The sequence below is a fragment of the Panthera pardus genome, unplaced genomic scaffold, assembly GCF_024362965.1.
Source record: "Panthera pardus isolate Hobbes unplaced genomic scaffold, ASM2436296v1 HiC_scaffold_24, whole genome shotgun sequence".
In the NCBI taxonomy this organism is placed as follows: Eukaryota; Metazoa; Chordata; class Mammalia; order Carnivora; family Felidae; genus Panthera; species Panthera pardus.
The window spans coordinates 101042648-101067603 of record NW_026526810.1 but is presented as its reverse complement, the minus strand read 5'-3'; the positions used below and the strand labels follow the sequence as shown (position 1 = coordinate 101067603).

The following is a 24956-nucleotide window of genomic DNA, read 5'->3' as shown; positions in this document are numbered from 1 at the left end:
TATGCCTTATGACTGTACCAAAACAAACCTATCACATCTTGGACCTTATATATTTTCAATACAAATGATCTCTTAGATTACATTATATGTTTCATGATCTGAACTATATGCAATACTCCAATCTACTGATTGGAGAATAATCATACAATCATTGGTAATTTTTAAAAAATTATTTTGAAATAATTATACATTCACAGGAAGATGCCTTAAAAATATACAAAAAGTACAAAACCTAGCAAAAAAGGACTCTTCCCTCAATTTCCTCCAGTGATAACACTTTACAGAGCTATCAAAACCAGGAAATTGACAGTGGTAAAATCCACCATTTTATTCAGATCTCACAAGTTTTACATGTACTCATTTCTGTGTGGTTGGGTACACTTCTAGGCAATTTCATCATATATGTAGCTTTGTGCAACCACCACTACAATCAAGACAACTGTTCCATCACCATAAAGTTCGCTCTTATTACCTGTTTTAGCCATACCTACTGACCTCTCCATATACCTAAACCATGGCAACTTCTAATCTGTTCTCTATCTCTAATTTTATTATTTCAATAACGTTATATAAAAGGAATCATATAGTATATAATCTTTGAGTTTGGCTTTACTCAATAAAATTTCCTGGACAATCATCAAGGTTGTTAAATATATAAATAGTTCATTCATTAATTTGAATGCATTATGTTCCATGTTATGGATGCTTTTTGTTATTTATTTGTTCAGTCACCTAACATTTAAGGACATTTGGGGTTTTTTTCCCCCAATGATTGGCTATTACAAATAAAGCTGTTATAAACATTCATAGAAAGGTTTTTGTGTAAACATACATTTTTATTTCTCGGGGATAAATACTGAAGAGTATAATTGCTGAATCATATGGTAAGTATTTGTTTAGTTTTAGAAACTAACAAACAGTTTTTCAGAGCTACTATACCATTTAAAATTCCCATCAACAATGTATGAGTGATCAAATTGCTTCACAACCTCATCAGCATTTGTTGTTACCACTATTTTTTTTTATTATAATAGGTGTGTATAACACCAACTCAATTTGATTTTAGTTCGCATTGCCTTAATGATTAATGATGTTGAGCATTTTTTCAGGTGCTTTTTCACCATCCATACATCCTATTCCGTACTGAATATTGTGTTAGCTATTCCAGTTCCTTTGCCTTTCCATATAAATCTTAGAATATGCTCATCTATGTCTACTAAAATTCTTTGGAGTTGTAAAAGCAATTGCTTTAATCCTATAGAACAATTTGAGGAGACTTAGCATCGCTATTATGATGTGTCTTTTAATCTATGAAGATGATAAACTTTTCTAATTAGTCATCTTAGATTTCTGTTATTAACATTCTGTAAATTTTAGCAGACATTTTCTGTACATATTTTGTTAGATTTATACCTAAGTACTGAATTTTATTTGGAGCAATTATAAACAGTAGTGAAGAGTTTTATTTCCAATTGCTCATTTTAGTAAACACACATGCAGTTAATTTTTATGTGTTTATCTTTCATTCTATGACCTTGCTGAACTTACTAGTTCTAGGAGCTTTTGGTAGATTCCTCAGGCTGTTCTCTGCAGACAATCATGTGTCTACAAATAGAAATAATTTATCTTTTGCTCTATCTACAATCTTTTAAAATTCTTGCATTATTGCACTGGCTTGAAATTCCAGTTCAATGTTGAAGAAAAATGGATAAGTTGATAGTTTTGAATTATTCTCAATCTTAAATGGAAAGAATTCAGTCTCACAATGAAGTGTGGTACTAGCTATAGTTTTTATATATGTGCTCTTTATGAGGTTGAGATTCCCTCTGTTCCTACTCTGTTGAAAATGTTTATCATAAATGAGTGTTGAATTTTGTCAAATGATGTTTCTGCATCATGTATGTGATATGATTATTCTTTGTTAGTCTTTTAACATGGCAGATCACATTAATTAATTTTCTAAAATTGAATTAGTACTGCATATTGGAATAAATCCCCTTTGTTGTAGTGTATTAATCTTTTCATATATTATTGGATTTGATTTCTTAATATTCTATTGAGGATTTCTCATTTAAGTTCATGAGAATTATCGTTTTATAGTTGTTGGGTACTATTTTGTATTTTGTCTTATTTTGATATAAGGGTAATATTGGCCTCACAAAATATGAAGTGTTCCCTCTGCATCTATTTCTTGGAGGAAAACGTATAAAATTGGCATTAAGTCATCTTCAAAATCTTTAGTAAAATTCTCCAGTGAAGCCAGCTTTACCTGGAGATTTCTTTTGGGGGATCCTTTAAACACAACTTCAGGTTCTTTAATGGATGTATAACAATTCAGGCTATATTGTTCAACTTAGCTGAGTTTTGTAACCAATTACTCCAAGTAATTGGTCTATTGCTTCTAGCTGATTTGTAAACAACTATGTACCAACTCATGTATGATTTTATAATTTTAATGGAAATTTCCTTTGTATTTACTTCATGATGAATATTCTGATCTATTTAAAATGTTTCCTAGTGACTTAGTATCATTTTTTAACTTTCTGATGTTTTCAGTTACAGCTGTGTACATGAGATGTTAGCCCCAACACTTAATGTCCCCATCTTGTCATGTTTTGAGTTTGACTAATTTCTCTTGCCTTTCATCTCCTCCCTCAGTATTAGTGGCTACTTCTACAGATAACACTGTGCTTACCACTAAGAAGCTCCTCCCTCTATTTTTCAGTAGTAATTTGATAATACAAATCCACCTAATATTTAGAACAATATATAGAGTATTTTGAAATTCAGGATTAAGATACAACAGACTTTTAATGATATGAGTCCTATTTAAAAATGGCAAAATGCTAACACCCACAGATGGAAATAACTTTTGTTAAGAAATATTGTGTAAAATATATTATTTTCATGTTTTTAAATACTCTACTAGGTACAACAATCTTGATTTCTTTAATCATATATCTTCCTATTACCATGCCCAGAATAACTAAGTGGTAACTTCATCAAAAACATAAGGCTAGTTATTAAAGTTATTAAACACTCAGATGTTAGAGAGCTGTTAAAAATTATTAAAACACTAAGATGGTTAAATATATAGTTAACTTGGAAATATTTATATATATCATAAGCCAGAAATTATATATGGTGGCATTCTTACATAAACATTTTGTTCTCCAGTTACCTGAAGAAACCAGGGAGCTAATAGAAATTTCTATCTTCTGAATATATCTTCCTAGGTTTTTATGATATTCTATTTGTCCAATAAGGACCAAATATAGGACTATTTGCAAAAAAATTGTATTCTTTACTTACCTTCTCCTTCTAAGTAAGGATTCTTATCACTTTTTTTTAATTACCAAAAAAGAAAAACTAGTAGTGAAAATTAGCTGTCGTACTTCCTACCCTGGAAATGATTCCATCTAGTTTATGTGTTTACATGCCATCCTTGATCAGAGTACTATGTTGAGATGGAGAAGAGTTGTATTCAGGAGTAATCTCTTCACTGGAGTTCCACCAGAAACCAGATTTATTCATTGAGAAGAATCACAAATGTCATAACCCTTCCTTTGTAACATTATCTTGCACCTTCTTTAGCTAGTTGAAAAGTATTCATGTTTCAAGACTGTTATGTCTAACATCATGTGAACATCCTACAATCTTCATAAAAACAATTCAGATCACCTGGACATTTTAATTTAACTTTATTCTATTCTATTTTTTCCTTTGTTTCTTCATCTCAATGGGGAAATAAATTAACTCTGTATAAATAAGTTTACATTGCCCCAACTTTATCATTAATTCAATTTTCACTTTTATCTTCTGCCTTTTATTTTTTTAAGTTTATTTATTTATTTCTGAGAGAGAGAAAGAGAGAGAGTGAGACAGAGAGAATCCCAAGCAGGCTCCTGACTGTCAGCACAGAGTCTGATGTGGGGCTCAAATTCACAAACCATGAGATCAAGACCTGAGCCGAAATCAAGAGTAAAACGCTTAAGGTACTAACCCACCCCAGGAACCCCTGCCTTTGTTTTTTTAATGTTTATTTATTTTTGAGAGAGAGTGTGTGTGTGAGCAGGGGAGGGGCAGAGAAATAGGGGAACAGAAGATCTGAAATGGGCTTTTTGCTGACAGCAGTGACCCCGATGTGGGGCTTGAATTCACGAACCATGAGATCATGACCTGAACTGAAGTTGGACATTCAAAGGACTTAGCCACCCAGGTGCTCCTTTTCTGCCTTTTAGATAAATGATGTTTTTTAAGGGTTCTAGATATTGGAAGAGGAAGAAAAAAAAGGGGTACTTCAGAATGAAAGATTTCAAAGATAAGTTTCATTCATGTCATGATTTTGACCAAACTCTGGTTTGAAATTCTCATTTCTATTCTCTGAGGTTTTTATGTTGACCCCACACCACACGTTGTGCTCTAATGGGCTCCATCCAGACAGCTTAATTTGGTCTCTTGCTTCTCTCTGTTCTTTTTTGCTATTTTGGATTTCACAAACAACACAAACAAACAAATAAACTAGAGGAGTTTCAGAGGAGCATGAGACTGACCCATGGCCTTATGCAGCTTAATACATAATTTCCTATGTTGTACTTTCTTCTCTATTAGCAAGAAAGAATTTTGGTCCACAAACTCATGACACACTTATCTACTATTGATCTGAGATATGTGAGAGTTAAGAAAATGTACACCACTCCTCACTAGTTTGGGTGGTATAGTCCTTATCATCTGCTCCCTAAAGCCAGAAATATACATTCTGTCTGGAAGGGTATGGGAAACTGTAGGAAGAGTCTGGGAAACTGTAGGAAGAGTCAACAAGGCACCCAGTCATATCCCATAAAGCCTGACCTCTCCTTATGTCATGTGGTCACTCAGGTAGTATTCAGGTGACCCTTCAGAGAGCACATTTGCGGCCTCAAGTAACCCATAGTCTTGCTGTTGCTCCAGAGGCAATCACACTGGGTCTCCACATAACAACATCCAAACTCTTAGAAGAAAATTGAGTATGTTTTATTCATCACTTATTCCTCTCTGCTTTTTTCCTCTCTAAAGCTCCATAATTTCAATGTAAGTGCTAAAACCTTTTTCCGTATTTTGGGTTTATAAGCTGTATAGAAATTGCCACAATATGGAGATAGTGATATGTCTCTTACCTTCCTTTCCTCATGTCTCCCTCCAATTCCTGTTAAGGGTTATCTGTTCCTACATCATTCCATACCCTATTCAAATAGTTCTAATTATTGTGTTTCCTCTTTTCAATCTTTTCTCTAAAACCAGGAACAATGTAGGTCTATCTTTCCAAAACCCATGTCCCCTTAAGACTTTTAATTGGGTTTAATCATTGGAAAGAATTTTCACTATGGAAGAAAGGAACTTGCTTCTGATATTTAGAAGGTAAGTTCATTTCTCTGAAGTTCAGCTTCACAAGAAGTCTAGTTCAGTCTAACTATCATATGGAAAGAAACAGAAAATGAATTCTTTTGCAAGTCCCATATTCTAAATAACATTATGCTCTGCTTGCAATAGATGAATTTACTATCTCCTATGCAGGGACATTAAAAAATAATCACTCTTCCCTGTGATAATATCTTAAGAATTATAAGACATAATTCCTGCTATCTTTCTTTAAATCTACTACCTGGTTACATGTTGGCTTTGACACTTGTACTTGGTTTGACCACCAAAGCAGTCAGTCAAAGAAATTATTTTACTTTTTCTGCATACCTATTTATCAGTATCTTTTGGAGGAAGAAAATTTCAGTGCATACCACTACATAAGCTGTCGCTAAAAACGCACTGCTTGTAAGTGCTCAGTCTTCTCCATGAAATTCAAATTCAGGTTACTTTATTTTAGACTCTTTTTCTATATATAGACAGAGGTAGATTTATGATTGACAGGAGGAAAGGAGGAGGAGAAAAAAGATGATGAAAGAGACAGCAAGTGGAGTTCTAAGATGTCCTTATTACTAAACCATTTGAAATAATTATTGATTGACATATCAGATACAGAATTTTAAGAGCAAATGTAGGATATAGAATTTTAGTGAAGAGTAGACTTTATTTATTACTTTCTTAAGGTCAGAAGCATATAGGAATGCAGTAAAAAGATCACCCCATCTCCAAAAAGGGACCCAAAGCCCATGTGACGAGTTAAGTTTCCTAAAACCCTGAGGATAAAAACCACCCTATGGTGTTTGTATTAGCATTCATTCTATTAGTCATCACTCCTTTGGTTACAAGGTACATGAAGCAACTCAAACTTCCTCAGAGAAAAAAGGGAAATTACTAGTTCACATAACCCAGAAGGGATGGGTATAGCAGGAAAAGACTAAAACCAGGGACTTACATCTTTTCTCTCCCAGCCTCTCAGCTCTTCTTTCCCTTCCTGTGGACAGAACTCTCTGTTACTACAGACCAGCGTCTACAGGAGATATTTAAAAGTTCAAAAAAAATCTGTTTGTACCAAATAAATTGGAACTCTTATGCCAATGAAATCCTGTACCTTCTAAGGTAAATAAAATCTTTAAAGAAATATAAAAAAAAACTGCCTCAATATGCTCACCATGGATCCCTAGGATATAATCAATCAACAATTGTACCAGTATAAATATTTTTATGAAATATTTTTCTGCCAGTTTCACATACAATGTACTTCTGAAGTAATAACTGAATTTCACTTATTCAATGCATGAAACAGAAGCTAATATTTAGTATGCATTTTATCGGTTACTTGTATTATTTCATTTAATCCTCACCACAACTCAAAGATGTAATAAGTATTATTATCCTCATTTTACAGAAGAGATATTGAAACAATGAGAGATTTAGTATCTTCCCAAGGCCACACGGCTAATAAGTTCTAGAGCTGGGATAAGTCATGGAAGTTCTATGTGGAAAGTAATCAGCATAAAATGTCATATATAGAGAGTATGTATATCTACTTGTTCCATCAGAAGTCGATTTATATTTTCCTTCATATCTGAGTATATTCTCACTCTGGTTATAGAATGCTGACCTTATTAAGATGAAATCAGTGATATTTGCACAATATACATGTTCAACACCCAACACTATTCCCAGCTTTTTAAAAAGTGCTACATTAAATGGAAAAAATGAAATAAATAATGACATTATCATGTCCCAGTGGCTATCATAAAAGCAAATTTGTATCATTTTTTTCATGTTTTTATCTAAATTCCGGTTAACATACAGTGTAACATTAGCTTCAGGTATAGAATCTAGTGACTCATCACTTACATACAACACCCAGTGCTCATCACAACAGGTCCCCTCCTTACTACATCATCCATTTAACCTGTCCCCCCACGTCCACCTCCCCTCCAGCAATCCTCAGTTTATTCTCTATAGTTAAGAGTGTGTTTTCTGGTTTGTCAATCTTTTTTTTTTTCACCTATGTTCATCTGTCTTGTTTCTAAAATTCCACCTATGAATGAAATCATATGGTATTTGTCTGTCTCTTACTGGCTTAGTATAATACTCTCTAGCTCCATCCATGTCATTGAAATAGCAAGACTTCATTCTTTTTGAAGGCTAAGTAATATTCCATTCTCTGTGCGTGTGTGTGTGTGTGTGTGTGTGTGTGTGTGTGTACACATACATATATACCATATCTTCTTTATCCATTCACCAGTCAACAGACATTCAGGCTCTTTCCATAATTTGTCTATTGTTGATAATGATGCTATAAATATCGGGGTGCATGTATCCCTTTGAATCAGTATTTCTGTATCATTTAGGTTAAATACCTAATAGTGCAATTGCTAGATTATAGGGTAGTTATTTTTAACTTTTTGAGGAACCTCCATACTGTTTTCTAGAGTGGCTGCACCAGTTTGCACTTTCACCAAAAGCATAAGAGGGTTCCTCTTTCTCTGCATTCTTGCCAACTCCGGTTGTTTCCTGTGTTGTTAATTTAAGCCATTCTGACATGTGTGAGGTGATATCTCATTGTGGTTTTGATTTGTATTTCCTGATGATGAGTGATGTTGAGCATCTTTTCATGTGTCCATTAGCCATCTGGATGTCTTCTTTGGAGAAATGTCTGTTCATGTCTTCTGCCCATTTTTAACTGGATTATTTATTTTGGGGGGTGTTGAGTTTTATGAGTTCTTTATATATTTTGAATAGTAATCTCTATCAGATATGTCATTTGCAAATATCTTCTCCCATTCCATTGGTTTCCTATTAGTTTTATTGAATGTTTCCTTTGCTGTGCAGAAGTATTCTATCTTGATGAAGTCCCAATAGTTTATTTTTGCTTTTGTTTTCCTGAAAGAAGTGGATAAATTCCTAGAAACATATAAACTACCAAAATTGAAACCAGAAGAAATAGAAAACTTGAACAGACCCATACCACCAAAGAAACTGAATCAATAATCAAAAATCTCCCAACAAACAGAAGTCCAGGGCCACATGGCTTCTACCAGACATTTAAAGAAGAGTTAATACCTGTTCTTCTCAAACAATTCCAAAAAATAGAAAGGAAAGGAAAACTTCCAAACTTATTCAATGAGGCCAGTATTACCCTGATTCAAAAACCAGACAAAGACTTCACTAAAAAAGATAACTATGGTCAATATCCCTGATGAACATGATTGCAAAATCTCAACAAGTTTCAACAAATTTTAAGAGACTGAAGTCATACCATGCATCTTTTCTGTTCACAATGCTATGAAACTAGAAATCAATCAAAAGAAAAAATCTAGAAAGAACAGAAATACATGGAGGTTAAATAACATGCTACTAAACAGTGAATGGGTCAACCAAGAAATCAAAGAGGAAATAAAAATGTATGTGAAGAAAAATGAAAATGAAAATATAACAATCCCAAATCTTTAAGATGCAGCAAAAGCTGTTCTAAGAAGGTTCTCAGCAAAACACCATACCTCAAAAAGCAAGAAAAATCTCAAACAACTTAATCTTACACCTAAAGGAGCTAGAAAAATAAGAACAAACAAACCCAATAACCAGTAGCAGAAAGGAAATAATAAAGGTAACAGCAGAAATAACTGTACTAGAAACAAAAAAGAAAACAACAACAGAACAAATCAATGAAACCAGGAGTTGGTTCTTTGAAAAGATCAACAAAATTTATAAGCCTTCATTTAGCCAGACTCATAAAAAGAGAGGGGGGTGGGAGAGAGAGAGAGGACTCAAATGAACAAAATTACAAATGAAAGAGGAGAAATAACAACCAACACCACAGAAATATAAAGAATTATAAGAGAATATTATATGCCATAAATTGGACAACCTAGAAGATATGGACAAATTCCTAAAACCATATAACCTCCCAAAACTGAATCAGGAAGAAATAGAAAATTTGAATGACCAATTACCAGCAATGAAATTGAATGAGTAACCATAAAACTCCTATCACACAAAAGTCCAAGACCAGATGGCTTCACAGGTGAATCCTACCAAAGATTTAAAGAAGAGTAATATGTATTCTTCTCAAACAATTCCAAAAAATAGAAGAGGAAGGAAAACTTTCAAATTCATTGTACAAGAAGGCTTCCATTACCCTGATACCAAAACCAGGTAGATACTATAAAGAGAGAGAGAGAGAGAGAGAGAGAGAGAGAACACTACAGGCCACTATTTCTGAAGAACATAGAGCAAAAATCCTCAACCAAATAGTAGCAAACCAAATCCAAGAATACATTCAAAAGTTCATTCTTTGCGATCAAGTGAGATTTACTGCCAGGATGCAAGGGTGATTTCATATTTGCAAATCAATCAACATGATACATCACAACAAAAAGAGAAAAACCAAATAGTCATTTCAATAAATGCAGAAAAAGCATTTGACAAAGTACAACATCCATTCATGATAAAAATCCTCAACAAATAGGTTAAGAGGAAACATACCTCAACAAAATAAAGGCCACATATGAAAAACACAACTAACATCATACTCACTGGTGAACAACTGAGAGCTTTTCTCCTAAGATCGGAAACAAGACAAGAATGCCCACTCTCACCACTTTTATACAACATAGTACTGAAAGTCCTAGCCATAGCAATCAGACAATCAAAAGAAATAAAAGGCATCCAAATTGGGAATGAAGAAGTAAAACTTTCACTATATGCATATGACATAATACTATATACAGAAAACCCTAAAAACTCCACCAAAAAATTGCTAGAATTGATATACAAATTTAGTAAACTCTCAGGATACAAAATCAACATAAAAAATCTGCTGCATTTCTATATACCAATAATAAAGCATCAGAAAGAGAAACTAAAATCAATCCCATTTACAATTGCACCAAAACAATAAGATTCCTAGAAATATAGGAAGTGAAAAGACCTGTATGTCTTTTCCAAAGAAGTGAAAGACCTGTAACCTGAAAACTGTAAAACACAGATGATAGAAAGTGAAGAAGACACAGAGAAATGGAAAAACATTCCATGCTCATGGACTGGAAGAACAATATTGTCAAAATGTCAATACTAAGCAAAGCAACCCATACATTTAATGCAATCCCTATCAAAATAACACCAGCATTTTTCACAGAGCTAGAACAAACAAACCTAAAATTTTTATGGAACTACAAAGACTCAGACAGCCAAAGCAATCTTGAAAAAGGAAAGCAAAGCTGGAGGCATTACAATTCTGGACTTCAAATTATATTATAAAACTATAGTGATCAAGACAGTATCAAGACAGTACTGGCACAAAAACAGACACAAAGATCAATGGAATAGAAGAGAAAACCCAGAAATGGGCGCACAACTACTTCTTAGACAAAGCAGGAAAGAATATCTAATGGAAAAAAAAGATAGTCTCTTCAACAAATGATGTTAGGAAAATTGGACAGCAACATGCAACAGAATGAAACTGGACCACTTTCTTGCACCATACACAAAAATAAATTCAAAATGGATGAAAGATATAAATGTGGGACAGTATACCATCAAAATCCTAGAGGAGAATACAAGTAGTAACATCTTTAACATTGACCATAGCAAATTATTACTAGACATGTCTCCTGAGGCAATGGGTGCAATGTTGAGTCATGAAATACATTGGGATTTTTCAGTTTACATTGGTATCTTTTGTGCATATTTGGTAACGCAGAAATGGTACATCAAAAGGACAATCAGCCCAAAAAATTTGAGTTGCTTACTGTTCGTCACTATATAGCAGAAACAAAGTGGTCTTTCTCTCAGCCCTAAACATGTCAATCTCCCAAGGGCTGACTACATATGGTGATGTACAAAGTGAGGAACAAAATAAAGGAAGAGAATTATTCTAACCCTGAGAAGCTAGAAAGAAGAAAAAGTAACAACTCTTTCTAATTCTGTAAAATGGCTAGTATTCAGCATATGATAGTGAAAAATATCTTCTGTTGACTTACTCTTTAAATATTAACAATGAATAAATTCTTAAAAGTATTTTTATTAGTTCTCAGTATTACTGTGATAAAGTAACTATAAGACAAGGTACCAGAGTGAAGATTTTTCACATTATACCTTTACTCTTTTATTCTTCACTCTATCAAAATATTTTGTCATGCAAGAGCATTTCTTTTATGAATCAGTATAGCTTTTCTCTTATCACAGAAGCAGTTTCAATTAATACAACAGCCGCCTTACATTTGCAAATGAAGTAATTCAAGCTGAAGCCACCAGCAGAGGAAGGAGTGCCACGGGACCAAGGACTACATGATTTAACAATGTGTTGCAATTAGAAATGTATCATTCGGGAAATTACCTAGAATATGCTCATGAACTGGTAACCACCTTGACTGTCACCAGAGCAAATGAAAATTAACACATATTTAATAACTTGTGCATGCAGATTTAGAGTGTATTATTCAAAATTCATGGAAATGAATCATATGCCATTATTTAATCTACAATGCTTTTCTTATTTTGCATCATCTCACGCAGTCAAAATGATTTAATGTACTTTTAAGTATTATTAAATAAGCTTGAATGAAGGTTAAAAACTTAAATGTTTACACATTTTGTGCATGTATGTACATAGCTATCTTGGAATAATTTTTGTGACACTTTCTATTTACATTTCATTAGCTAACCCTTCTTTTAGCCGGGTGTACATTTAATAATCTCTTGACCCTTTATCCTTTGTCAGTGCTTTCAATAAAATTCAAATTCAAAGGCAAAATAATGCAAACATATTTGTGTAAGTCTGTTTGACTTATGTCTGCCATTTTTAAAAATTAAAATCATGTGGACCAATTTATATGTGAGACTTTCCTATATGCTTCAAAGAGAACATTATCTGTGGAAAGCTGTACGGGGGAACTGTCTGGTTGAGTCTGTGCATCTGTGCACATGTGTGTTCACCCATCCATTTGAGTGAAATGCATGCGGAAGAATAAGGAACAACTTGAAAACTGATGAACTCATTTCTCATTCTGCACATATCAGTAAGGCAGAGATGATCAGTGGAGTCAGAAGTCATACCTAAAGAATCTTGAACTCTGCCTTATCACTAATATTGTCTGATGTGAAAAATTCAATATGCAAGACTGAAATCAGATAAAATAATGAGAGGTCCTGAATTTATCTAACCTATTTAAATATTGCTTGATCCAGTCCTCTAATTGCCCCAAGAACATGTATATTTAAAAAAATCTTATCAGCATTTTGTCATAAGACACTTATTGGACATAACTCTAATTTGTTCTAATGAAGGAAAAATTGTTCCAAAGCAAAATACCAACAGTAAATCTGAGCCATTCCCAGTGATTCCCAGTAACCTGAGTAATTTCTTACAAAAAAGCCTCTAAGAATAGAAAAAGCTAAAACCAGTAACAGAAATCTCAGACTCTGGATATCCTTGAATCACCGCTTAAAAAGTTATTTTTGAAGTGTGTTTCTCAGATCTCTGAACTGCCATGAAATCTTCAAATGCACTGCTAATTTATTTTCATAAATTTTCTATTGTATAAAAATATTTAACAGGTAAGAAATCTGCATCTCAGGTTTGTTTGCTTGTTATTTATTAATCAATTCTAAGCTCCAATAGAGCAACAAAGGAATCTTACTAGTAATAAGAAGCCTTTGATGCATGCTTTGCAGAGCAATGATTCAGAAGGCTGGATTGGTCAAGTCTAAGGTAGTTTATTGTTAATACTATAAAATTTAATAGAGACATGATTCTCATATGTAAGCATTAATAAAAAGTTGCATATTCATTATCGAGACTTTTTCTGAGTGAAAAATACAAACACTGGCTGTTACAAACCCAACTGGAAAAATGTAGAATATCAATAAAAATTTTCTACAAAGACATCTTTAGTGCTAATATTAACATTTACAAATCAAATCAATGTGGATTATTTTCATTTCAAAAAAGAAGTTTAGTTACTTTAACAAAGAATTTAGTGCAGATTTCCTTCTCCTGGTATAAATAAGTATCTTTTTCCAAGGGTGCCTGGGTGGCTCAGTTGGTCAAGCATCTGACTTCAGCTCAGGTCACGATCTCATGGTTCATGAGTTCGAGTGCTGCATCAGGCTCTGTGCTGACAGCTCAGGGCCTGGAGCCTATTTTGGATTCTGTGTCTCCCTCTCTCTCTGCCCCTCCCCTTTTGCTCTCTCGCTCTCTCAGAAATAATAAAAACATTTTTAAAAAATAAGTATCTTTTTCCAGATAATAACACAAATAATGAAGGCATTTAGGTACCAAAGTTTGGAAGTCACTACCAAGGATACACAATGAGAAATCTAAAGCATTAAATATTTTGTAATGGAAGATGTTAAAAACAAATTGGCTAGGCATAAATTTGATATCCTTGAGCTGAATAAAAGAACAGCAAATAACATTTCCAGAAATTAAGTGATATGTATCAAAACTTTTTAAAATATTTTACCCTTTGACTCAACAAATCTATGATATCCTAAGAATACACCAAAAATAAGTGAATACAGATAAATTTCCAATGGTCTTCATTACAGGGTCATCTGAGAACAGTTCAAATTTCCCAGAATAGGGAAATAATAAATTATAGTATATCCATACAATGCAACTCTATAAACCACTGAGGACAATAATGTAGATAATGATACATACAATTTGCATGGAAAGAAGTTAGGGATGTAATGAGTAAAAGAGCAGGTTTTGCAACCTTATGTAAAATATATACAATAAATATTTGCTTCCTTATCAAGCATGTGTTTATATAGGTATAGGTGGGAAGATGGTGTGTGGGCATATCTGGCTGGTTTTAGTTTTGTTTATGCATATTTTTCTAATTTTAAATAACAAATACATATAACAAGTACAATCAAATTATTTTTTATTATTTAAAAGAAATGCAGTAAGATGTTCATTCTGGAAATGGTTTAAATAACATTGCTGTGACGTGCTATGAGGTTACATGTTTTTCTGGTTTTTAACTTTTTAAATATCATACTCCATCATTGTGGTGTTTTTTAATATCTCACCTCTATGTGACTAGCTAAAATATTTGTATTTTCATGTGAATAACTCCTACCGCATTTAAATTTTACTGTAAGTTTCATTATTCTAAGTAATACACTAGCCTGATGAATTTTATTTATTATAATAATGTAATTAAGAAAATGTTTCTTCTAGCCCTTTAATCTGTGATTATTTCAGTAATATTATGACAAGGCAGTTTTTTCTTAATATTATGTAAGGATTCTATGGATGTTAATTTTGCATACAAGAGAATAGAAATATTAGGAAGAAAAAATTCTAGAAAACAAAGAATTGAAAGAATAAAGATATCAATTTGTCTTAGACCATTTTTTATCTACCTTTAAACAGTGCATCTTTTATTAATTTTTAAAATTGTTTTCAGCTTATAAACCAAATTTGTATAAGCTGTTTAAAGGAATAAATTTCTGGAATAACAAAATAACTTAATGCTTAAAATACAGAAATATCCTAGCCGAAAGACGCAGAATTATTTTTCAAGCCTATTATGCAACTATTCCCATGTAAAAGGGATAAATAAAAGATATATGGGTAGAAGATAAATCTTGCATATTCTCATTTTCTTTCAGCATGACCCTTGTGAAATGGGTACCCTGAAAGGTCTGCATACATTTGTTATGTATTATTTTAAATGTTCCTTTAACTATACACATGAATATGCACATTCTTCTCACTTTTGTCTAATATCCATTTCATAGTGGGCTTCGCTGTACTGCCAATGAAAGGAGACACAGGTTTTTGCCTCACTTATACTCCACTAATATATCACTTTAATTATTTTAAAAAATTTATTTTAAGTAGGCTCCATGCCCAACATGGGCCTCAAACTCAACCCTGAGATTGAGACTGGCATGTTCTACCATCTGAGCCAACCAGCCACCCCTTACTTTAAGTGTTTACTGAATAGCAACCATAAGATCTATTCTCTCTCTCCTTTACCTTTCTTGTGTTAACAATATATACCTAGTACATTTTCTTACTAGAGGTTGTTCTCTAGGGTTAACCCTAAGGTGCATAGGGTTCCAGGCAAACATATTTGCAGAGTCCCAATAGCTCTTTGTCAGATACAGTGATTTATTCTAGAAGAATATGTGGAGAAGTGGTACTTACGTATTTGTTTATTGTCTAGTCAGTGCACATGGAGATTCTTCCTACTGTATAAATACCATGTCTTTCTGCTCAGGTCCAGAAACCATTTCTTAATTTTCTTTATTGTCAAATGTGCTGTTACTAATTTTGGCTCCCCCAGCACAAGAAAAAGAAAGCAGTGTTCCTAACTCATGAAGCTATGGCTTTGGCAAACTGTACTGAAACAAACAGATTCTCTTGCCTCTGCAAGCATCTCTAATACCATTTAGCTAACATTGGTAATGTCATTATGAGATTACTTCATTTCATCACGCTGCCCATGGATATTGGCTTCCAATGACTCTTTCAAAGGTTGTTACTGTTGATAATAATCACAAGAGTAAATCTTACACAGAGTATGTAGGGTAATGTGAATAACAGTTTATTTTCTGATCATGTTAAATTTGCCATTTAGAATTTTATAGCATAAAAGCAGAACACATGTTCTAACCCTGTCTTCTCTTACATCCTTTAGCCATAATCACTACATTCCTAGAATATGATCTTTTTCATCATTTACTATACACTTGCCTTTTACACAATGCGACCAGAGGGAAAGGAAGATAAGGGGAGAGATGAGTGACCCCATTCACACAAGAAATGTCTGTCCCTCATCTGCATCTGGAAAGGCTTACAATCCACCTGGGAGAACACTGTCATCACATGGACCAGAGACAAGAAGGGCCCATTATCACCAAAGAGTTATGGTTTCAGAAGTTCTAAAAGGAGATCAATAAATCCACCTGAATAGGATGACTCTATATATGGTATAGAGCCTGCACTGAGGTGGAGCATCTTCGCCAGATGCAGCAGGGAGTAAAGGGCACCTGCTGTCACCCTCTAGTGCTGTCAACAGACCTAAGGCAGCATTGATGGGAACACAGATAGGTGAGAAGTGTAGCCTGTGGGCAGGACAAAAGGCCCACATTAAGGAATGGGCAACCATTAGTCCAGAATCCTGAGCCTTACCTGGGTCTAACAAGAGTGGGAGTCACATCACCGACAACCAATGTGTCTGCCTCATTCTAGTAGCCTAAACTTCTGTGATTCCAGAAAAAGAATATCAAAGGCTGGACAAAATTCAAGAGCTCCCAGAACTTCTGATCATCTTAGGAGTTGAAGTAAAAGGTTGAAGAACACCCAAAGGTGTTCTTTGGGTGTTCTTGAGCTGCCCTGCATGGACAGCATTGCTGGTCCAGGCCAGTCCAAGGTAGCAGAGAGGACATAGACAGAGGAAGGCACTCCAAAGCACAGAGGCCCCTGAGGCATGGAGCTGGGGCAGTGGTCAGCTTGCTCATGTCTAAGGGTAGTACTCCTTTCTACTTCAGAGCCCTATGAACAAGAAACTGGAATATATTTGGCCATGTTAGTACAGCTAGTACTAACTGGCCACTTAATTATACAACTGTAATAATCTGACTCCATTTTTGACGTTTGACTGTTGACAGCTTTCAAGTCCCACTGGTTCCTCTTCCTCTTCTGCTCCACATCTAGGCAAACTGATAAGAAAGTCCAGATGCTCCCTCCTTGGCACAGGTGGGAAGTTTAAATCAACCAAGCCTTGTACTACATGCAGGAACCCTCCAGTTCTACTCCTAATCACAATAAATAACAAGCCAATCTCCTTTCCCTGCTCTCTCAGGCCATTTTTGAACCTGATTGAGAGCTTGTCCCATTATCCTCAGAAATCCTATCTGTAATAATTTTTTTCATATCTTCTTGGTATAAGGTATAGTCATTGGCCTCAACAACCAAACAAAACTTTGGGGGTAAGGTAGGAGTCCATGAGACTGCTTCTGTGAGGCAATCACAAAAGAAACAATTGAACAATTTGGCATTTGCAAAGCCAAGAAAGAGATGTTAGCCGTAGATTAACCTGAGAGAGCCTAGGCTGGTACAATTAACCAAGTTTAGCAGTGAGAATTCCTCTGCTTCTAAGATGTGAACTCACCTTACAACGAAATTTAAATACATCCAAATTTTAATCCAGGGTAAATCTGCTCTCTACAATGACTGACTAGCAACCTCAGTGTACTTTTGGGAGATAATAGGAGTCCCCAGCTCTAATAAATTCTAGCCTAAAACAATTGTAGCAGCTTCAGCTACACTTGTACCAGCAGATTGCTTCAGAAAAGGAACATGTGGTATTTAAAAACTGTCAAACAGTTACATATGCTTTCCCTAATCAAAGGCGTGTGATTTCATTGTAAGCAAGCCTGCTCCCAAAGTAGGAATAGATTACCTCCATGTTTGCCATTTCACTTCTGAACTTTTAACCAAAGATTGTATAAGTGCACTATAAATGGCGACATTAGCTACCATCCCAAATGATGCATTTTGAGGACTATTTGATAGTATCTTTTTTTTTTGAACTAGTAAAACAATACAAACTGTAAAATATAGTGAGAATATTAGGGGACATGGATTCTGACATGGGTCCTAGTTCTTGGTTTTTGTCTTTGCTTCCCCACTGCCCCAGCTAAATAGTTTGGCAATGAAGTATTATTTAACTTTTCTATAAGATGATTTATGATGTCTTTTTATATGAAAAAATCTATAATCTATTGTCTTGACAAACAAAATTAACCACAGGAAATGTGCAAGATAGAGTACAGTTTCATTTTAGTATGATGAACACAAATGTTGGCCTTACATCAATGGAAATCTTAGGTCATTCAAATTTTGACTTAAAATGAGGAATAATATAACCTCTCCTCTCCAATATTCTGGTTATTTCAACTACCCAAAGCCACACTTCTAAATAAATACAGACCAGAATTTTTACCCAGATACCCTGACTCTTGGGAAAATTACTTATGAATATAGGTCTGATCTCATAATATGATATTATCTCTTAAGATATTTTCCTTTCTTGTCTTTGTAGATTTAGTGCAGTGGCCTAACAAGTACTGTGTTCTGTGTGCCAGTGTTAGAGTGTTAAGGAGGATTACATCAGAATGGTTCACAAGCATGGAAATTACCTGGGCCCTAGGAATTAGAAATAACATAATGGTGAAACTATTTTGGATACATACTTACTGATTTTTAAAAAATACTTTTAAATACTTCTTTTAGCACCTTCCATAGAAACTTCCTAAAGCCTTGTAGCCTAATTGCCTAGTCTTCATACTGTGACACATTTTTAGAAAGCTGACTCTGAAAATATTGAAATATAACACAAGTCTCCGCTTTAGGCTTCCTCGAAGAAGCAACATAGTGATTTTCTTAAGTGCTTTATACAAATGAACTTCCTACCAACCCTCATTGAATAGCTGTCCTCTCACCAATTTCATCTTGGTAGTAATAATGGCTTCTTCTGTCTTCACTCTCCATGAAGCCTGCCCACATTCTCTGGACATGAAGAAAAAGGTGTTGTTTTTCACGTATCACAAGTGATAGGACAGTAAAAGCAGCAGTCAGAACAACATATTTTGACCACAAACATGTGTTTACTCCTAGTGTTACTAAATTTTGTTTTGCTAAGAAAGATACATAATTTAAAGCCAATTGGAGCGGGGCAGGGGTGGGGGGCTGGGTGGATCAGTCAGTTAAACGTCCAACTTTGGCTCAGGCCATGATCTCACGGTTCCTGAGTTCGAGCCCCGCGTCGGACTCTGTGCTGACAGCTCAGAGCCTGAAGCCTGTTTCAGATGCTGTGTCTCCCTCTCTCTCTGACCCTCCCCCATTCATGCTCTGTCTCTCTCTGTCTCAAAAACAAATAAACGTTAAAAAAAAAATTTAAAAAAATTAAGCCAATTGGAAGTTGTATCTATCAAATACACAGACCTTTGGGTCAAATTAGCCAATAAGAGAAAAGTCCACATGTCATATAAAACAAAATTGGGAAGATGGACTAGTAAGGACGAGTCCTTTGATTTTCGTTCCAGATATCTATTATCAAACAACAAACAAATTTAGTGGAATAAGAACAACTACCATTTTATCTTTCCCACAGGTTCTTTCCGTTTAGAATGTGGACAAGGCATTACATGGAGGATTTGTCTGTGATTCATAATGTCTGGAATCTCAGGTGGGAAGCCCTGAATGCTTGGAAATGAAGCAAATTGCTGGGAACAAGAACCACCTGGAGGTTTTCTCACTAGTGTCTGGCACTAGGGGGATACCTTCAAAGGCTGGGGTTTTAACAAGAGGACCTACCAGTGGTCTCTACATGTGGTCTGGATTTCTCAGTATGGCAGATGGGTTCCAAGGAAAAACATCTAGAGAGAGAGTGTCAGGAATGCAAGCATGCCAAGAAAGTAAGGCAGAAACTGCAGTCTCCTTTAACCCAGCCCTGCAAGCATGACTTTCACTGCATTTTATTACTAACAAGTGTGCCACTGAAAGCAGAGGGTATTAAATTCTGCCTCTTATAGGAGAAGTAGCAAAGTAGTACAGAAAAAATGTGTGACGGGGAAAATTATTATGGTCTTCCTTGAAAGCACAAACTTCTACAGACTGTGATGACAAAAATGGTTAGAAATGACTCTAAGACTTACTGGCTACTCTGATGGAGTTGGAATGTTGAAGAATTCACCTGATTTGTCTGGATGACTACACAATATGTGACTCAACTCTCTATCTTGACTTTGTTTGCATTTAAAGAAAAGTCACTGATAGCACACCCAAAGCCATTGGCCTTCACCTCAAGGGGATCTCACAAACTATGGGAATATCCTGCTGTTGAAACTAAAGGTAGGAGGTGGGGCAAGCATTTGCTCTATTACTTCTTTAAGTATTGAACCCCCATAAACTTCTCTTTTATTCTTTAACATAATGAATACTGTTCAATCCCTTTGATTGTGGTTGAACAGAAAATATTAACATAAGTACTTTATGACTTCCATTGCAACATACCAGCAGCTCCCATGAAACCAACTGGTTATAATTTCAAACTCAATTTTTGTCCCATTAGATCACACCATCGCTCCAGGCACATACATATGGGTTAAGTGGGAAGGGGGGTAAAAAAAAGAACCTAGCAAGATTTTAACCACAATAATTAAAAGAACCATAATTATAGTGACAATGAAGGGAAACAAAAGAATATGCAATAAGAGAAGTCTTGATTTGGACTATTTTTCATTTTAAGGGGAAAATTTATGTCCAAGTACAGTTTATGTGAAACAATTTCATTATCATTTGAAAAAAGAACTCTTATCTCTCAGTCAAGTGAACACTAACCATGTACCAACTGATACGAAATGTCAAAGTTAAAATACAGTATGCTCACATGAGCACAAAGAGACATTAGCAGTAACCTTTAGGAACTCTGGTGTTCTTATAACTAATGCATTAACCCATTTATTTAAGAAAAGGTCAACATAATGGAGCATTAGGAGAGTAATAAAGTTCTCCCCTGCTATTCAAAATGTCAGGATAATGCTGGACTCTGCAATTTGATAATTAGAAGAAATAATGTTCACTCACAGAGTCCCCCTTAGGATCTCTTGTAGGGCTGGTTCAGTGATGATGAATTCCTTCAGTTTTTGTTTGGGAAGACCTTTATCTCTCCTTCTATTGTGAATGACAGACTTGCTGGGTAAAGGATTCTTGGCTGCATATTTTTTCTGTTCATCACATTGAAGATTTCCTGTCATTCCCTTCTGGCTTGCCAAGTTTCAGTAGATAGGTCTGTTACTACCCTTATGTGTTACCTTTGTAAGTTAGGGCCTGTTTATCCCTAGCTGCTTTCAGAATATTCTACTGTACCAATGATGTTTACTTTATTTAAAATAGTTAATAACATACTTTATCTCATTGGTCAAAAGACTTTCCATTATATCCTCCTCCATTTAATAAATATGTTGTTCAGATGTGTTTGACACTCACTCCTCCTACTACCAACCCCCTTTCAAAATAATGGGGAGCTTACATATCAATTAGATTCTTGCTGCAAAAGAGAAAAAATATTGTGTCCTATCTGTTCACCATTAACCAATCAATATATTCTAAAAATCATTTATTAGTTTGAGATGTTTTAGGCAATTATTGAATTTCATAGCAGAGTAGTAGGACTAACTTAGATTTATATCTTGCATTCCATCTATTTGCTATGTAACCCTGAGAAAATGACCCCATATTTCTGAGCTATAAGACTCTTATCTGACAATTACATTAAACTACTTCAGGGGCGCCTGGGTGGCTCAGTCAGTTAAGCGTCTGACTTCGGCTCAGGTCATGATCTCACGGTCCGTGAGTTTGAGCCCTGCATCGGGCTCTGTGCTGACAGCTCAGAGCCTGGAGCCTGCTTCAGATTCTGTGTCTCCCTCTCTCCCTGACCCTCCCCCGTTCATGCTCTGTCTCTCTCTGTCTCAAAAATAAATAAACACTAAAAACAATTAAACTACTTCATACATTTTTGGAGGGAATATTAAATAATATTATGCATGCAAAAACACTTAGAATTCCTTGCAGCTCTCATTAACTTACTAAAGGACCTTCATTATTATTGCTAATGAAATCTGTGGTCCATAAAAACATCTATTATTTAGCCAACACTAATTTGAAAAAATTTCATAGAAAAGATTTATACCTAAGATGGAGAAAGCTGAAAGCTTTTCAGTCAGCCAATACTCCTTTCTCCCTTCAAAATGACCAAATTACAAAATCATAACTTTTCTTGAAGCCATTAGAGAATTAAAGTTAAGTCTGAACATAGACTGAAATCCAAGGAAATCAGGCTTCTCCAGGAAGAGATGTGGTAGGAAAGCTGCCCCCACTGTGGCTGAACACTGGAGGGTCTGGGTACCTAACCAGCAGGTAAGAACCATTTAAAATGTTAATGAATTGCTAAAGGCTGAATGTCAGGTTGTGTGAGTATAATACCTCTGGTAGTCCAGTTCCAGCCACTCAAGCTTTTTACTATGGAAGTCTACTGGGCATATAGGGGAAAGATTGGAGGCACAGAGCCCCTCTTTGTCATAAAGATCACCAAAGGCAGAGTAGAAGGTGCTATGGAAAAGGCACAAAGTTCTGCCAAAATTTTTTTTTCCCTGAAAATAAAATAAGAATCCTAAGCCACTGGTGAGGAATAGCAGACTCTGTCTGCTCCTGGGGTAAAATTCAAGTAGGGAAAAATAAATGAAAAAAACAAAAACAAAAACAAAAACTACCACTAAGAGAGGAACCAGAAGCAGTCCAGGGCCCATGATTTTATACCAACATTAGACATCTCCTAACATGGAAGGAAGGACAGAGAATTCTCACTGAAGACATGATGCAGAGTTTGACAGCTACAGGAAACAGGGGAGGATGGCTGAGAAAACCCAACCATGAAGCACAAGAAACAAGGCCTGCCTAAGACTGCGGCATGGCAAGGAGTTCTAACATCCACCACCAGACTGGCCATCATCAAGAAATAGGCAGCAACAGTCTACAAAGGGGAGAGAGGCAGGTCCCATAGACATTCTTCATGGTGCATATTCACAGGAAAGGCTGAAAGCTAGAGTGGAACTGCAACACTGAGAAGAACCTTCTTCCTCCAAGCTCCCATGCTAAGCACATGGTTAATACCAAAGCATTAAAATCCAGTTAGGTAATGAAGGAAACAATATCAACAAATTCCAAACACACACTCCGATTAGGTTGAGTCGACCCCCAACACTAATGGTGTAGCAGAAGAAATGAGGCTATTTATCATGGTCTCTACTTTCTACACAGACATGCAACATTCAATTACAAATTAGATAAACACAAGGAGAAAAAGGAAATCTCTGTCAACAAATGAAGTAATTTACAGAAAAAGACTCCCACATGACCCAGATGACAGAACCACAGGGCAGTGACTTTCAAGTAACTGTGATTAATATGTTGAAAGCTCTAGTGGAAATAGTGTGAAAAATGCATGAATATCTGAGACATTTCATGAAAGTTGTGACACTATGAGAACAAATAAAAACAGAAATAATGAGGATGAGGAAAAGAAGGGGGTATTAGTAATAATAATGTAAATGAGATAAAGAACTCCTTCCATTGATGCATCAAGAGAATTGACCAAGCCAAGGAGAGAATCTGTAGACTTAGAAGACAGATCAAGAGAAATTACCCAAACTAAAACACAAAGAGGAAAAAAGGCATTAACAAGAAAAGCTGAGATTACCCAAGAGATACAGAATGATTTCATAAAAATCTAACACATGTTAACTGAAATCCCAGAGAAGAAAGCAAAAAAAAAAATTTTTTTTGAAGCAATAACCACAGAAAAGTTTAGGAAACTAGTGAAAAACATAAACCATAAATCTGAGAAGCTCATAGAAGACCAAAAACAATAAGCACCTAAAGAAACACACTTAAACATATATTAAAAATACTGAAACCAAAACTTAAGAAAAATCTTGACAACAGCTAGAGGGGAACCAACACACACACACACACACACACACACACACACACACGAACAAAAATAAGAATTAGAGCTCTTACTGTCAGAAACTATGCAAGCCAAAAAGGAGTGACCATTTTAAAGTACTGAACAAAAACTATCAAGTGAGATTTCTATGTTCAGCAAAAATACTTTTCAGATATGACTACAAGTAAAAGCTGTTTCAAAAAGACAGACATAGAGGGGTGCTGGGTGGCTCAGTTGGTTAAGTACCCAACTCTTACTTTCAGCTCAGGTCATGGTCTCGTGGTTGTGAGAGGAAGCCCCGCAATGGGCTCTGTGCTGGGTGTGGAGCCTGCTGGAAAATCTCTCCCTCCCTCTCCCTCTGCCCCTTCCCAACTCATGCAGCTCTCGCTCTCTCTCTCTCTAAAAAACATGATAGAGACAGAGAGAGAAAAGAGAATTCATTCATTGCTTTGAGACTTGTGCTTTAAGAAAGTTTAGTTAAAATTTTTCATCCAGCAGGAAAATTATACCAGGTAGGAATTTAGATCTAAAAAAACAGATAAAGCACTCCAATAATGTTTGACATGAACATAAATATAGAAACACAATATTTTCTCATTTTAAAGTGTTTTAAAAGGTAACTGATTGTCAAAGGCAATAATATATTGAAGATTTATAGCACAGATAAAGCAAAATATATAACAAGAATGCCAAAAATATGGTGTAAGTAAATTAAAAGTAAAATCAGGAAAAGACAAGAATGTCCTCACCAGTCTCACCAAGTGGATATAAGTTAATATTTGGCAATAAAAGCACCAAATAAAATTAAGTACTAAGGTATGAATCTAATAAAATGTGTACTCAATTTATATGTTGAACACTTTTGTTTTTAATATGATTTTTTTTTCAAGTTAGCTAACATACATTGTATACAGTGTGCTGTTGGTTTTGAGGGTAGATTCCTGAGTTTCATTGCTACATACAACACCCAGTGCTCATCCCAGCAAGTGCTGGGAAAAAGTCCATTTTCTCCCC

The 24956-nt window shown here is 35.1% G+C and overlaps 1 long non-coding RNA gene across 1 annotated transcript in view; it reads left to right on the top strand.

Moving 5' to 3' along the window:
* Positions 1 to 21415, top strand: part of LOC128773018 (uncharacterized) — a 31911-nt gene extending 10496 nt beyond the window's left edge. The window contains exon 2 of the long non-coding RNA XR_008417220.1: positions 19548 to 21415. This is a non-coding gene — a long non-coding RNA (uncharacterized LOC128773018). The remainder of the gene's footprint in view (positions 1 to 19547) is intronic.
* Positions 21416 to 24956: the final 3541 nt, after the last annotated feature.